Source organism: Panthera onca, chromosome B1, assembly GCF_046562875.1.
Source record: "Panthera onca isolate mPanOnc1 chromosome B1, mPanOnc1 haplotype 2, whole genome shotgun sequence".
Classification (NCBI taxonomy): Eukaryota; Metazoa; Chordata; class Mammalia; order Carnivora; family Felidae; genus Panthera; species Panthera onca.
In genome coordinates this window covers 86,971,135-86,986,545 of record NC_138342.1, presented here as the reverse complement: position 1 = coordinate 86,986,545, position 15,411 = coordinate 86,971,135, and the positions used below count along the sequence as shown (strand labels likewise).

The 15,411-nt window shown below is 32.9% G+C and overlaps 1 pseudogene; it reads left to right on the top strand.

Annotated features, from left to right (window-relative positions):
• The first annotated feature begins 13,554 nt into the window (after window positions 1-13,554).
• On the top strand, window positions 13,555-13,648 carry LOC132677374 (U6 spliceosomal RNA; annotated as a pseudogene).
• Window positions 13,649-15,411: the final 1,763 nt, after the last annotated feature.

Genomic DNA, 15,411 nt, shown 5'->3' with positions numbered 1-15,411 from the left:
TTGGCTTTGTTTATAATTGTTTTTCAGTGCAGATAAAACTGAAAGAAGAATTTAAAAGAAAATACAGGTTTTCCTTTCATTGTTCTGGCTGGCTGGCTTAGTGTAGTGGTTTATAGGTAGGAAGACTCTGTATTGATAGACATAGGATTGGAAGAAGTGTTTACCCACAGACAGGTGATTGGAACAGGTTAATTAGTCAATCTGTGCTTCATATAATTATACTAGCTAAGGCATATGATTGTTATGAGGATAAAACTTGTTAATGTTTTTAAAGCACTTAAAATGGTATCTGACACACAGTAAGCAAGTAATAAAAAATTCCTCTATGTCTATGGAACTCTTCAGGAAATAGCCTGTAGTTTGCTTGCTAGTTATGAAAGAACACCTCCCTAAGATTAATGGAAAAATGCCACAGTGCTTTTGATGAATGGATGGTGTCTAGTCAGGCACCACATTAAAAAAATATATATATATGTATGTATATATATATATATATATATATATATATATACACACACACACACACACTTACATATATATGTGTATATAATGCCTTTTATTTCTCAAATAGCATTAATATCACATATATAAAATAGAAAATATTAATACGTTAGAAACATCCACCATACCAAGTTGGTATACATTTACTTTATGAAGTTTAAATAAATTGTATATTATTTTAAAAGATATACATGTTAATTAATACTCCAGTTTCTTTTCCACTTCTAAATTTGGATTTATATTTTTTTCTTCTTATTCTTTTCAAAATGGAGTTATTTAATCATTTAATAAAGGGAAAATTTCAAAGGCCTTCTGCCTTTTTTCTATTATTTTGGAAATACTACTTTCTTCTAATTTTTTAAACATTTTATGTGATCTGTGATAGTCTCTTTTGCTTTCTCCTCCTTCTTGACTACATCAATTTCCCCCATTTCTTTGGACATTTCTTTTTGCAAAAATTTAAACAATTTCATCTGTTTTCTGAAGCCTTTCTAAATGTTGTCATTTTAACATTTCCCAGGGCCAAAGGCAGAGTGCTCTGTTCTAGTCTTCACCATGAAAAGAAGGATTTGTACTCCTCTGTTCTGACTGAAACTTTAACAATTTAAAGCCAAATGGCTTAGCTTCCCTTTTCTGTATCAACTCAAAAGCTAAGACGATATTTCTTATTTTCAGTGTTATACACCCCTTCAAAAACACTTGTTCTGAGATTTAAATATCCTGAGTGCAGTGAGATCTCAGTGGATTAGAGGAACTTTTGAGCTGTAAAGGGAAGGCAGTCCCACGCTTCAAAGGTGAAGCCTAGAAGGGTGAACTATATTTCCTCCAGTGTAGACTAAAATCTCCTCAGAAAAGCAGGCAATTCCAACTGCATTCTCACTATCAGAACACTTATTGCTGCTCTAATGTGTTCCTGTGGCACAAGGCAGAGACTCTTCACTGGGTAATAGCCTCACTATTTGCAGTATATACGTTTATGTAAGTCGTGGTCTTTTTCGTGGTGGGGGGTGGGGGATGGAGATTAACATTTATAACTTGGAGTGGATGTAAATAATAGTGTCTTGGACAGCAATGTTGATGGTTACACTCAAGTCCACAGCCACAGGGCCTGTTCTGCTTATTCCAAGTCACGGCTCAGAAGGTTCTAAAAACAGAATCTAAAGATGCTCCTTTGGTAAGGGCTTCTTTAAAAAACAAAAACAAAACACAAAACAGGCAAACAAACAAAAAAAAACCTGTGTGAATGATGACAGTCTGACATTCATATGACCCAAGTCATATGATTGGAACCAGCTGACTGAATTGTCGGTGATTTTGTTCCATTCTTTCTTTGTACAATGTTGCCCCTGAAATAACAGTACACTCAGTAGTCTTTTCTAAGAACTTGTAAAACCAGTCTTGGATTGAGAAATTTTAAAAGGGCACTAAAGAAAAGACTTGTAAAGACCTGAAATAGCAGATGTGAGAAAGAAAAGGGCTTGCAAGAAATGACATGAAAACCAAAGTATTTTTCTCCTCAAATCGTGTCTTTTTTCAAGTGTATAATTACCTTGATGGCTCAAAGCATTAAGGATATTCCTGTAAAAAAGTTGTTGGTTTGGAAATGAAGCACCTGGGTACAATAATCGTACATACGATTATAATATATAAAATATATATAAAACAAAAATACTGCAGTGAAGGGCCACCACAAAATGTTAAAGTGAAACTGTCAGTAATTTGGGGGCAAGAATGAATAATTTTAAATGTGTAGAATCCTAAGCAGTTATTAATATGATGGCTGGAAAATAATGAATAATGACACACTTACCTTTTTTTTATATTTGCGAATAGTTGACATTTAGCAACAGGGTGACTTCTGTAAGGTTGTAATTTGGAGACCAGAGAGCTACAACCTTGCTGTCATCTCTAGCATTCAGTGTAACAATTGCTAAGAGTGAATAATTTGTAGTATTTTTTCCTTCATATTGACAACTAGTTTTGATCATGTCAAGATTTCACCTATTGTCTAAATATCATATGAACATAGACTGAAGGTCTACAATTAATAATTTAAGTTACAACATGCATTACTCTTTCCTACCTTATTGATAGTGATGTTGAAAAGATAAGTTTTAAACTTAAAAAATTGTATCAAGATTATTGAGTAATGAGTTCTTTAATAATATATACAGTAAAATAATTGCAGGGGAGTAATATACTTAATATGTGATGTGTATGCTATTTATTTGTTGACTTTTTCATCCCATCAATTATTGTACAGTTAATTAAGATATTACTGTATGCTGTTTATGATCTTAAAATGCCCAAGGATTTTATTGGAATTTGTACCCTCCAAAGAGCACTTTATTAGAACTATAATAATACCATAAATAATCATTGTCAATCTCTTTTATTTTACAACTTTAGTATTTTTCTAGGTAACATTAATGATGTGAAAGTAAAGCTACTATAAACTGAATATCACCTACTGGCCTTTGGTCTCTTCATCATCTATGTAATTTATTCATGATTATAATACTAATATTTATTAGCTGTTCATGGACCAAGTATAATATACATGGACATAAGTCCAAAATAGCTTCTCACCATTACCTTGAAATTTGTGAATTGAAGAATGCCTGGGAACCACTGTGTCACACAGACAGACAAACACATACACCTACCAACACTGATGGTATTCTCCATGCCTAAATCATACAGTGAATCCATTTATGTCTAGCCAAAAAAACAAAAACAAAAACAAACCCAAACCCAAAACCTAGAAAGAAACCAAGAAACTCTAGAAACTCTGGTTAACTCTGGAAACTCTAGACTTCTTTCATATGCCTGTGTTGAATTTATATGATTTAGTAGACCGTGCAGAGAGCTTTATGGTAAGACTATAACCTCTCTTTTCAGGAAATCTGGAGAATTAGAAACTCTGAAAATCCCTCCCACTGAAAGAAAACCAGATTCGGTATAAAATTTGCTTTCTAATGCATTCCTGGGATCATAAAGAGTAAGAAAAATCTCCCAGATTCATGAATAAATGAAGAAAGTAATTTAATAAAACAAAAATATTTGAGCTATTATCAGCGTGGAAGCCTTGCACCTTAGACAAACCTGACAGGCAAACGTGAGACAAAATATATGTTTGGTAAGCCATGGTCCTTTGAAGCATACAAGAACTAAAACTCTAACATTAAGTCTGGAATTTGGGAAAGAAGTAAAATTAATCTAGATTGAAAGAGTTTTTGGCTCTTTGAAAAAGCAAATGTAAACCTTTTTTTTTCATTTTTTTAACAGTGAATGTAATATAGCTCTTAAGATTCTTATCAATTATGGTTAATCAGTATAAGCTTATAATAAAATATCACAAATACATATAGAAACAAACAAGAGATTAGAAACCAAAGATTTCAGACAATGGAATTATTTGATAATATACAATATAAAACAAAAGTGGGTAAAATAACAAAAGAAAAATGAAAATGAATCACAAAATGAGAAGGGGAAATATGATTTTGAAAAGCAATTTTATAAAAGCAACTTGAGAGAAAAAAATAGAAATTTAGAAATAAAAATATAATCACTGAATTATAAATTCATTGGATGTCTCAGTGTAAAGGTTAGAGACAACTGAAGACAGCATTGTCATTCTGTAGACTATATTGTATGGTATAATGGAATAAACTTAGAAAATGATAGATTTTAAAAATGTTACCCACATATTTGAAGAAAAAGATAAACCAGGGGCACCTGGGTGGCTGAGTCAGTTGAGCATCCAACTTCGGTTCAGGTCATGATCTCACGATTTGTGAGTTCGAGCCCCATGGGCTCTCTGCTGCTAGCACAGAGCTGGCTTCAGATCTTCTGTCTCCCTCTCTCCCTGCCCCTCGGTGCTCATGTTCTCTCTCCCCAAAATTAATAAAACATTAAAAAATAAAAGATAAAGATAAATCATAATCAAGATGAAAAATAATTAGAACTTTAAAATAATAAAAATGCTAGATATTCAATGTCGGGAAGAAACAAAAATAGTGAATTGTAGGAAATTTAAACAATTGCAGGTCCTTATTAGAATATAACAAAGGTTACAAATTAATGAACACAAAAACCAACTCAAGATGTTAAAAATATTAGAATTAATCCAAAGAAATTAGAATGAATGTAATAATAAAAATCTAAAATTTTTCAAAGAGTAAACAAATTATGTTTACCATTATTATGACCAAATTACTAAACAATTACTAAACAATATTAACATATTATATAAATCATGAAGCAGACAGAGAAGAGCCAAAACAAACAGAAGGAATAGACATAATAATAATTTCATAAGGACAAAAAATGTTAGAAAGGAATATGAGAACTTTTCTCGTAAAAATAAATGTGAAATCTAGACAAGTTAGACAAATTCCTACTCAAAAATAACTCATTAATTCTGCAGAAGGAGGGGGGAAGAAACCCTGAACAGGTCAAGGTTATCAGAGAAAAGGGTATATAAAATATATAAATTTTTTCCCTTCAAAGACAAAAACTAATTCCTGTTTTTGAGAAAATGCTATTATAATTTTAAAGAACAAATTATTTTAACTTCCTAAAAATGTTCCCAAAGAATAAATAAGAGAAATACTTCTTAATTCACATTATTAACTTATTTGAAGTTTCATAGCAACACTAGATAAGGAGTGTACAGAATGGAAGATTTAAGACTTTATTAACTCACGGAACTAGATGTAAATATGCTAAAAATATTAGCAAACAAAATCCAATAATTTCTATATATTGGTATATATTATGACCAAGTTGGATTTAGTCCAGAAGTTCAAGAATAATATAAAATTAGTAAACTGATATATTTATTTTACGCATTATAGAATGGGGAAAATTATCCTCATCCTATTAGATGCTATAAAATACATTTGATATAATTCAAAACACACTCATAATAAAAATTATTTACAAAATATAAATATTGGAGGAGTTTCTTTTTTTTTCCAATTTTTATTTAAATTCTAGTTAGTTAACGTAGTGCAGTACTAGTTTCGGAGTAGAATTCAGTGATTCATCACTTCCATGCAATACCCAGTGCTCATCTTAACAGGTGCCCTCCTTAATAGTCATCACCATCTAGCCTGCCCCCCACCCACCTTTCTCCATCAACTCTCAGTTTGTTCTCTTTTTTTTTTTTTTGCCACTTATTTATTTTTGAGAGAGAGAGAGAGAGAGAGAGAGAGAGACAGAGTGCAAGCAGGGGAGGGGCAGAGAGAGAGGAAGACATAGAATATAAAGCAAGGTCCAGGTTCTGAGCTGTCAGCACAGAGCCCGACACAGGGCTTGAACTTACAACCTGTGAGATCAGGACCTGAGCCAAAGTCGGACACTCAACTGACTGAGCCCACCCAGGCACCCTGAGTTTGCTGTCTATCTTTAAGAGTCTTTTATGGTTTATTTCCCTCTCTTTTATTTTTTCCCCTCCCATATGTTCATCTGTTTTGTTTCTTTAATTCCACATGTGAGTGAAATAATATGGTATTTGTCTTTCTCTGACTTATTTGGTGTAGCATAATGCACTCTAGCTCCATCCACATCATTGCAAATGGCAAGATTACATTCTTTTTGATGGCTGAGTAATATTCCACTGATCTATATTTTCAATGCAATTTTATTAACTTCCTGTTGTGTGTGTGTCTGTCTAATTTGACAAGCTAATTCTAACATCTATATGAAAGAGTATAGGAACAAGGGATCAATAATTGTGAAAATAGTCCAGAAGCAGAACTGGCCTTGTAAGATACCTGTTTTAGTCCATTTGAACTAAACAGGATATCACTAGATATTAACTGGCTTATAAAAACCTCATAATTCTGAAGGCTGGACCTGGAGATCAGGCTGCCAGCATGGCTAGGTGAGGAACCAAATCCAGGCTGCAGACCCTCTTGCTTAATGGGGCTAGGGAGCTCTGTGGGATTTCTTTGATAAGAGCACTAATCCCATTAATGAGAGTTCTACTCTCATGACCTAATCACTTCCCAAAGGCCCCATCTCCTTATACCATCATCTTTGGGGATTAGAATTCCAACATATGAATTGGTGGGGGGGACACAAACATTGAGACCATAGTATTGTAAAACTTGTTACACAGATAAAATAAATAAGCTATTATGGAATTGATTCAGGGTTAAAACTAACTGACAAATGCAGGGGCCTAGATAAACTCAAAATTGACCCAACCAGGAAATGATTTCTCCCATACTTACTGCTTTATTTCTATCCCATAGAAGTGTATGCGACCCCAGTAGGCACTCAAAAGTTGTTGAATGGCACTCACAGGATTTGTGACATATGTAGCACTGTTGAAAACTGGGAGAAGGACACAATCATTCCATGAATTATTCTGGAATGATTGGTTACTCCTGTATAATGGACTCCTTGCTAATTACTGTATAGAAATAAGATCTCAATATGTTGGATATTTTAAAAAATATTTTAATGTTTATTTATTTTTGAGAGAGAGAGAGAGAGAGAGAGAGAGAGAGATAGCATGAGCAGGGGAGGGGCAGAGAAAGAGGCAGACAAAGAATCCAAAGCAGGCTCCAGGCTCCAAGCTGTCAGCACAGAGTCCAACGCAGGGCTCAAACTCAGAAGCCATGAGACCATGACCTGAGCTGAAGTTGGATGCTTAACTGACTGAGCCACCCAGGTGCCCCACGATATGTTGGATATTTAAATGTGAAAAGAAAACCCTGTAGTTTTAGATTAAAAAATATGGGAAAATATAGTTATGATCTTAAGAAATATTTTTAAACAAGTATTAAATGTTCTAAACTTAAAATATTGAAGCATTTAAACATATTGAAATTAAGAAATTTTATCTTTCAAAAAGCATGATATGATAAGCTGACAAGCTGTAAACTGGAGAAAATATTGAAATATACACAACTGAGAAAAATAATTATACATAGTATGTAAAGAATTCTTTTTCCTTTTTTTTAAGGTTTATTTATTTAGTCTGAGAGAGAGAGAGAGAGAGAGAGGAGGAGAGAGAGTGAAAGTGTGTGTGGGGGAGAGCAGAGAGAGGAGAGAGAGAATCTTAAGCAGGCTCTACACTCAATACAGAGCCTACCATGGGGCTCGATCTCACCACCATGAGATCATGACCTGAGCCAAAACCAAGAGTCAGACAAACTGAACCATCCAGGCACCACCAATATAAAAAATTCTTACAAATCAGTAAAGAGGTAAACAACCTGATATAATGATGGACAAATTATATAACTAAACAATATTTATAAAACCTGAACAGTAAATAAAGATATGGAGACATGCTTACCTTCCTTAGTAATCAAAGAATTAGTAAGTAATACTACAATGCTCTACAATATTATACCTGCCAGATCACAAAAATTATAACTGCCATTACAAGTTTTGGTGAGTATATACATTAATGAGAATTAATGTATGTTGCTAGCATGGTTTTAAAGTAGTACAATTCTTTTGGAAAATAATTTGACATTATCTTTTAAGTATAACATTCCCCACAACTCAGCAATTCTATTTCTAGATTTATACCATAGAGAACCCTTACATGTGTGTATCACAAGAATATTTATGGTATTATTCTCTTACTAGCAAAAACTTAAGACACTGTAAACATCTATCAACAGGAAAAGGGAAAAATAAAATGTGTAGTTATCACATAGCAGAATCTTAGATTATAGTGAAAATAAATACAGTTTTTTGAAACCCCATGAATGAATTTTTAAAACTGCTGAGTGATATATCATCAAACTATTTTTTAAATTTTTTCTTAATGTTTATTTATTTTGGGGAAGGAAAGACAGACAGAGAACGAGTGGGGGAGGGGCAGAGAGAGGGAGACACAGAATCCGAAACAGGCTCCAGGCTTCGAGCTGTCAGCACAGAGCCCAATGCAGGGCTCGAACTCACAGACCGCGAGATCATGACCTGAGCTGAAGTTGGATGCTTAACTGACTGAGTTACCCAAGTGCCCCTCAAACCATTTTTTTTTAAAGCAAAGAAATGGTAAATACAAATTTAAAGGGGGAGTCACCGGTGTTGGAAAGGTAGAAGGATGGGATCAAGGAGACACACACCCATTGGGGACACAGTAATGATGATGCTCTATTTTATAACTGTCCTGGCAGACTTGTGAGTGTCCTTTTTATTACACTTTATAACCTGCATCAGTACCAAATGTTACATAATTAAATTATACCTACATGATACATTTTAGAGTATTCATCAAAGCTACACACAAGGACAAAAATAAAGTCATCTGATATAGACTAAACTTTGAACTATACTATACACTCACAACCACTGATTGTTATATGTTCCTTCCAAATTAGTGATAAAAATAATTGCCTTTCTGTATTGTTTTAGGAAGACGATTTCATCTGCAAGTACCAATAATAACATTTAAAATTTATACTGAGGTAATAACATATCACTACCTTCTTCTGCGACAAACATCTTGGTAATAAGAAAACTTTCAATAAGAAAGCTTGACTTGAGAACAAGGAAAAAAAGAATCTTTGTGATGCTTTTAAAAAGGGATCTGCTTTTTCCTTGGTCCCATTTCTACCGATATTTCAGAAAAGCAGAGAAAATGAGAGTTTTCAAAATGGCATATTTTGGCCTTTGGAATATTGTAATTATTTTCTGTGAAAATATATCTGAAAGCAGCTTAATTCTAATTTAACTATAAGAAAATATAAATGTAATTTTTTTCCAAAGATATTAACCCAATTTTCATAAATGGGAAATTGTGAAGAGTAAGATTTAACTATTATTAGCAGATTGGAACCATAGACTTGTAAGTATTTTTAACTTTCTTATTTTTTATTCATAGATACCTAGGATTCTTTAGAATGGATTTCTTCTCAAAATCTCAAAGTTCAATAAGTGTTCATTAAACCTCTGTTGATATTAATTATGATTTGAATTATGTAAGCTTGCTGCTAAAAAAAAATCTTGGGGTTTTTCCTCAATAGGGCCACTTTCGGTTTCATGGTGTCACTCTGGGTCTCTAACCCTGATACAAAACTCAGCAGTCAAGCTTCATCATGTAATCAGGATGACATATCTGATCTTAAGGATGGTACATTTCCAAACACAAAATCCAAGAGAAACCCAATAATGGATAAGACAATACATTTTACTAAAAAATTTAAAAGGAGAAGGAAAGGGGAAAAGATGATCAAGGGTTTCTGACTTGAGCACTTCAATAAAAGTGATGTAAATATTCACTGCAAGGAAAGTAGATGGAACTACATGAAGGCAAGATTTTAGGATCAAGTCATTACTTTGGTCTGAGTATGAAATATCTCTGAGACAAACCAGATGGCGACATCTGGTACTCAAAAGAGAACTCCAAGCTGGAGATACAACTTTGGGAAGTATTGGTGTATGTATAGCTGAAGCTGTGGGTATGGAAGAGCTCTTCCAGGGAGAAAGTCAAAACTGAGAAGAAGCCCAAAGAGAATTGTGATGAGTACAGATAGGGAGTTAGTTTAAAATGTCGGCTCCGTCCCACCCCACAGGTCCGCCCTGAAACCCAGAAACTTGTATTTTTATTAAGCAAATGTTCTCTTGGATCAAACCTTAAGAGAAGCTAAATAACAAGGAGGAGCTAATCTTTAGTTTCCTTGAGTTTAACTGTTTCAATACATGCATCTTATTTTATTTCTAAATTAAGGTCATGTGTCTTTATCACATGAATGAGGGAATCTTGAAGGAACATGATGACGACATACAACAGGGGTTGCAAATATTTTCAGCTATGAAAGAACGTACTGTGTAAAAAAATCATACCTGACTATATACCTGAAAATAGCTAATTTTATAAATAGCATAATTATTTATAACTACAAATATTGTGGTGAGAAATATGCCTAGTTTATGGAGAACAACTCTCTCGCTACTCAAAATACAAAATCACTATTCGGATGAATTACAATAGAATCATGTGACTAGATGACTAACTTATCCAATCTTCTAATTTTGGTGTATCTAAATTGCTCCAGAACAATCTAGCAGAAAGAATCTGCTTTAAAAAGGTAATGCTAAAAATATTTTTACTGAAAAGCATACTAATCTAGTCTGGTTTGGTAACTAAAAATTTAAGTGTTTTGAGTGTACTGATTTTCCTAAGATGGACACTTCAATTAAAGGAAAATCATAGTATCAGTAAGAGTTTAATCTTTTCACATCATAAAAACTTGAATTTTCTTACTGGAAAAAAACTGTATGTTCATGATTGTCACTCTTGTGCTGTTAATAATATGAAAGAAATAGAATAATGAGGTAAAACTGAAATTGAATTCACACCCAAGTAATAAGAAGTCATGGTGAGAATAAAATATTAATAGAGACTAGATGGAATATAGCTAGATTTTTCATTTTCCTAATAAAAGATTCTAAAATCTGGTGTATTTTAGAAAAGTCCTTGATTGAAGCATTCAAAATTACAAAGGACACTTTTTTTTTTTAACCTTGTCCCATAATAAGATGAGGACAAGGAGATACTTGATAAAAATAAGAGGCAGTAAATTCAGAACAAATTGAGGTAAATAATGCCTTATGAATGTGTATAGTCAACCTGTGAAATTCATTGACCGAAGAGGTCACTGAGTCAAATACTATGGTTGAATTTAAAAAACAGCTGGGTAATTTTATGACCACTAATAGCTTTGGGAGCTCTGCTCAGCAAGCAGAGATAATGATAAGGGTAATCAAATCTCTTGTTTCAGGATGTAAGTTACCAACGGGGGGTTGTCCAATTCAATGCCTTCCTTTCGTCCTCTGGACATTTCTCATAAACACCCACCTTCAGGGAGGTGCAGCAATGGATACTGGTGTTGTTATTCAGCACTTTTATGCTGAAGTTTATAGATGCCTTTGTGTTCTTTCACCTTCATCTGAAGTATCTGTAATGTAGGCGCAGCAAAAACTGGTTTGGAAATAGTATGTTCCATGATTGTCCCGATAATCAGTGGTTTATACTTTTGGCAGGGGCCTTAGAATATTGCTCTCATGACTTTTCAATTTATCAAACTGAAACAGTTTGAAACTTGGCAAACATTACATTTTGAGGGTATGAGGCTCCATAGTGTCATTTTTTTCGTATACCATTATGTAGTGTATTAGTGAAGTTGCCGTTCTTTTAACACCTCATTCTAAATGTGTTATGTTTTAAAAGACAACATGTCACAGAGTTTTAAACTGTGTTCTTATTTAGAAATATTATTGATTGGATTATGCTACCTTTTTATCCTTAATCATTATCATAGACCAAATCTTTTTATTTAATTTATTTTTATTTAATTGAAGTCAAAATTCAAATTTTAGTGTTTGAATTTTTTTCACAGTAAAAAATATAATAACTTTTTTAAACATTTATTATTTTTGAGAGGCATAGAGAGACAGAGAGAGCACAAGCGGTGGAGGGGCAGAGAGAGAGGGAGACACAGAATCTGAGGTAAGTTCCAGGCTCTGAGCTATCAGCACAGAGCCCCATGCAGGGCTCAAACCCATAAATGGTGAGATCATGACCTGAACCAAAGTTGACGACTTAACCGATTCAGCCACACAAGTGCCCCCACAGTAGAAAATTTTGACAGAAAAACAAAAACCTAAAACTTTGTAATCTTAAAATACAGAATAACTATTCCTGTTGGGTATACAATTATACATGGCACACACACACACACACACACACACACACACACACACACTGTTGTGTATGTGTGTATGCGTGTGTGTGTGTGTATATATATATATATATATATACACGTATATATAGGTGTGTGTGTATACGTGTGTGTATATATACAACACACATCTATGTATGTATGTACATATATCTATGTATATATATATATATATATATATATATACACACACACACACACACACACATCTATCTATCTACGTGTGTGTGTGTACTTGCTAACTTGGTTAAATTGGGAGCATGTTATACATACTATTCTATAGCTTATCCTTTTTAAATAACAATTCATCATGAACAATTTATAATTAGGTTAAATATTTTTGAATTCTGTTTATCATATACCTATACTATAATTTATTTTACCAATTTCCTCTTTGGACATTTAGATTGGCTGCAATTTTTCACTGTCATAACTGTAAGAAAATCTATGGTTACTTTTCTATTATTGGTTCAAAACAAATACACACTATTTTTGAGGTTTTTGATTCATATTGCCAAGTTATTTTCCAGGGAAATTGAAAAATTTACATACTGTCTGTTTAAAAGAGTATAATTTCCTTGAACAATCAAGGGATTATATATATATATGTGTGTGTGTGTGTATATATATATGTGCACATGCATGTATACATGTACATACATACACACATATTAATATTTATTAGTATTATTAGTAAAATAGTAAAAAAGGGGGAATCTCATTAATGATTAATTTTTTGCATCTTTGATTATTTGCACTTTTAAAATAATTTCCTAAGTTCTTTGGTCATTTGTATTTCTTCTTTTGTGAATTACTACTTCAAGTGCCTTTACTATTATTGAAATTTGGATATATTAACCTTTTCCCTTCTATTTGAGCATCCTGTTGTTATTAAGGGTATTCGTAATTTGTTTGCATATATTTCCCAGTTTGTTGTTTACTTCTCATTTTACTTATGATGTATTTAACTTACAGAAGTTTTGTTTTTTTTTTCTGTAGTCATTTCCATCAATCTTTACCAGTGTTTTTCACATGAATAAATACTCATTCTGATATTTACCTCTATTTTCTTCTTGTGTTTGATTATTTCATTTATCAGATTTAACTTCTCAATTTTTTTAACATATATTTATTATTGAGACACAGAGAGAGACAGAGCATGAGCATGGGAGGGGCAGAGAGAGGAGGAGACACAGAATCCAAAGCAGGCCGCGGGTTCTGAGCTGTCAGGGCAGATCCTAATGCGGAGGCTCGAACTCACAAACTGCGTGATCATGACCTGAGCCGAAGTCTGATGCCCAACCAACTGAGCCACCCAGGCATCCCTATCATATTTAACTTCTTAAAAGAATGATCCTATACAGAGAAGATTAGCATGGCCCCTATGCCAGAATGACACACAAATTTATGAGGTGTCCCATATTAAAAAAAAGAAAAAAAAAGGAGTGTTCTTAATTTTTTTCTGCTTTTTCATAAAAATAGAATTATCTGGGGGCACCTGGGTGGCTCAGTCAGTTGGGGGTCCAACTCTTGATTTCGGCTCAGGTCATGATCCCAGTGTCATGGGATCAAGCCTCGTGTTGAGCTTCCCAGGAAGCATGTAGCCTACTTGAGATTCTCTCTCTCTCTCTCTCTCTCTCTCTCTCTCTACCTGCCTGCCCCTCTCCCTCACTTGTGGTCTCTCTCTCTCTCTCTCTCTAAAAAAAAAAAAGAAGAAGAATTATCTGAATCTGCTTTTTACCTTCAATAGCAAATAATTTCTGGATTAATAAAATATTATTTTCTTTCTCCACTGATTTAAAATCAGATCTTCACTGTATATCACATTAATGTCAATAATTAAACCAGCTTCTGAGGTTTCTATTGATTTTAATATCTTTTCCTGCATTTTACATTATTTAATTTTATATTGTATTTAAATATTTGAGCATAAATATATCTTTTATTATTTTTCTCAAAAAGTTGGGTTAATCATTGTTTCCTGATGAAATGTTAAATTATTGTATTATTTTAAAGAAATATTAAATGCAAATTTTTTATTTTAAATTTTTTAGAACTTCATCCTGTTAATTTTTGAGTAGCCAAACCAATAGCACTCCATTTATTTTAGTATTTTATTTTATATAATTTAGTAAATTCTGTAGCTGTATCATATTGTTTGTGTGCTTTATAAATTTATTACAGAAAACTTTATATTTGCACACTTATTGAAATAAAATATATATTCTACTGTATTTTCGATTTGGATATTGGTTGCAGATAGAGAACCTCTTGGTTTTAGTCTTGTTGACTTTCTCTATTGATTTTCTGCTGTCAATTTCATTGATTTCTCCTTTAATTTATTATTTTCTCCTACTTACCATGGATTTTATCTGTTCTTTCTTTCCCCTTAGTTTCCTAAGATGGAAGCTTAGATAATGGATTTTAAGTCTTTCTTCTTTTCTAATACATATATATATTATTCAATGCTATACATTTCCCTCTAAACACTGATTTCACTGTATCCTACAAATTTTGATAGTTTTATTTTCATTTTCATTTTTTTCAAAATATTTTTAATTTCTCTTAAGATTTAGGCTTTGACCCATGTTTTATTTAAAAGTGTATTGTTTAACCTCCATGTATTTGGGGAGGTTCCAACTATCTTTCTCTTACTGATTTCTAGTTTAATTCCATTGTGGTCTGAGAGGAGCCATTGTATGATTTCTACTCTTCCAAATTTTTAAGGTGTCTTATGGTCCAGTGAAATATATATATTTAAACTCCCTTTTTAATATTTATAACTTTCTTCTTTCTTCTTTTTCACTTTTGCTGCCTTTCATTTTCATTTCTCTTTTTCTTTTTTTCTCCATCTTTTCTTCTTACCTTCCTTTGTATTTATTTGTGTTTCACAAATTTAACCATTATTAAAAGCAACCTTCAACCGGTGGATTTTATTCCTATATATTTTAGTATTTAATAGTTATTTAAGTCTGTGGGGCTAAAAGATAGGTTTTACTTCCAGTTCTTTTATAAACTGATTGTATATTGCTTTAGTAGCTCACCTCTTTCTTTTTTTTTTTTCCAATATTTTTTTTTTTATTTATTTTTGGGACAGAGAGAGACAGAGCATAAGCGGGGGAGGGACAGAGAGAGAGGGAGACACAGAATCAGAAACAGGCTCCAGGCTCCGAGCCATCAGCCCAGAGCC